This window comes from Felis catus, chromosome A1, assembly GCF_018350175.1.
Source record: "Felis catus isolate Fca126 chromosome A1, F.catus_Fca126_mat1.0, whole genome shotgun sequence".
NCBI classification, from domain to species: Eukaryota; Metazoa; Chordata; class Mammalia; order Carnivora; family Felidae; genus Felis; species Felis catus.
Genome location: NC_058368.1, coordinates 45,393,366 through 45,395,851, shown reverse-complemented (window position 1 = coordinate 45,395,851; position 2,486 = coordinate 45,393,366). Strand labels below are relative to the sequence as shown.

The window sequence follows — 2,486 nt, the reverse complement described above, 5'->3', positions numbered from 1 at the left end:
TAGGAGACATATCTAGAAGGATGTTGCTACAACCAATATCGGAGAAATTGCTGCCTTTGCTCTCTTCTAGGATATTCATGGTTTTATGTCTCACATTTAAGTCTTTAATCCATTTAAATTTATTTTTGTATATGGTGAAAATAAGTGTTCCAGTTTCATTCTTTTGCATGTTGCTGTCGTTTTCCTAACACTGTTTGTGAAAGGGACTGTCTCTTTCCCATTGCATATTCTTGTCTCCTTTTTGAAGATTAATTGGTCATGTATCATGGGTTTATTTTTGGGCTCTCTATTCTGTTCCATTGACCTATATGTCTATCTTGAAATCTGGGATTATGATACATCTCATTTTGTTCTTTTCAAGTTTGCTTTGGTTATTCAGGGTCTTTTGGGTTTCCATACAAATTTTAGGATTATGTGTTCTACTTCTGTGAAACATGTTTTTGAAATTTTGATAGGGATTACATTAAATCTGTAGATTGCTTTGTTTGTATGGACATTTTAACAATATGTATTCTTCTAATCCATGAGCATGGAATATTTTTCTATTCATTTTCTATTCATTTGTGTTGTCTTTGATTCCTTTTATCAGTTTTATAATTTTCAGGGTACCAGTCTTTCACCTCTTGGATTAAGTTTATTCCTACATATTGTATTATTTTTGGTGCAGTTATGAATGGCATTGTCTTCTTAATTTCTTTTTCTGCCACTTTATTATTTGTGTATAGAAATGCAACAGATTTCTTTATATTGGTTTTGTATCCTGTCACCTGACTGAATTCATTTATAATTCAGTTCTGTTAGTTTTTTGGTGGAGTCTTTAGGGTTTTATATCTATAATATCAGGTCATCTACAAGTAGTGAAAATTTTAATTCTTCCTTACCAATTTGGATTTTTATTCCTGTTTCTTCTTGCTGTGGCAAGGACTTCCAGTACTATGTTGAATAAAATTGGTGAGACAAGACACCCTTGTCTTGTTCCTGACCTTAGGGCAATAGTCTGATGTTAACTAATGTGGTTTTTTAATATATGGCCTTTATCATGTTACCCTCTAAATTTGCTTTGTTGAGGGTTTTTAGCATGAATAAGTGCTTTGTCTATGCTTTTTCTGCATCTATTGAAATGATCATATGGTTTTTATCTTTTCTCTTATTCATGTGATATATCACATTGATTTGCAAATATTGAACCACTCTTGCATCCTACTTGATCATGGTGAATGATTGTTTTTAAGTATTGTTAGGCTCAGATTTGCAACAACATAGATTAACCTGGAAGACATTATGCTAAATGAAATAAGCCAGATACAGAAAGAAAAATACTGCATGATATCCCTTATATATGGAATCTAAAAAAAAAAAGTCTAAAAATGTCAAAATCTAAAACAGTAATAGCATATAGAATGTGATTATCAGGGATATGTTAATTAGCTTGATTGTAGTAATTGTTTCACAATTTATACATATACAAAAGCATCATGTTGTACAATTTAAATATATGCAATTATTATTTATTAATCATACATCAGTAAAATTGAAAATCCAAAGAATTATATGATAGTTGCTACACTTGATTATCTAAAATACTGACTAAAACTCAGAACTCTTCTGGTAGGTGTCTGGTAATTTTTTTGTGGTTTTAATGTGCATGTCCCTTTTGAATAATGATGATGAGGCAATTTTTATAGGTTAAATATTTGATTTTCCACTTTTGCAAAATGTGCATTTAAGTCTTTAACCAATTTTCCCTTTGATTTTCTCTTTCTTTCTTTCATGAACATAACCTCAATATTTTATTGTCTTCATATTATAACAATATATGAAGCTTAGAACTGGATCACTTGGCTTTTTCTCTTCTTATCTCCTCCCCAGTTCAAAATCTTAATAGCTAGCATTCCCCTATATCTGCACTGGGGCTCAACCCATTCAAGCCTCAGCACAATCTTCTTTGTATTTTAGACTTTTTCCAGAAAATCGGCTTAGTCTACCCACTGTAGCCACTCTGCTTCCTGTCATAATGTCACTTTCCCTGGGCATAAATAAAAATTTTGCTTTTCTTGTATTCTGTCACTTTGTGGGGTTGGTGCCTGCCCCACTTCCTGCAGAAATTCTGGCAGGACTTAGGAATGTTCACCATGTTTGCAAGAACACTATCTGTGGGGAAAGCTAATTACTGATTTTAGACATTTCTTATTAATACTGGTCACTTGTTAGATATATGTATTATAAATATCTGATCCCATTTTGTGGCTTGTATTTTTATTCTTTCATAAGGATACTTGAATAAAATGATTTATTAAGTTGCATATAGTCCAGTTTATTTTTTTCCCTTATGCTTAGTGGTTTTTGAAAACATCTGTCGGCATAGGGATCATGAAGATATTTTATTTCACTCTTAGAAACTTTTTTGGTTTGTCCTTCCCATATATAGAATTCTATTTCATTTGGAATATAGGTTTTTGTATGGTGGAAGGCAGGGTGTAGAATTC

The 2,486-nt window shown here is 31.8% G+C and overlaps 1 pseudogene; it reads right to left on the bottom strand.

Moving 5' to 3' along the window:
• Nucleotides 1-1,823: 1,823 nt before the first annotated feature.
• Nucleotides 1,824-2,261, bottom strand: LOC102900315 (annotated as a pseudogene).
• Nucleotides 2,262-2,486: the final 225 nt, after the last annotated feature.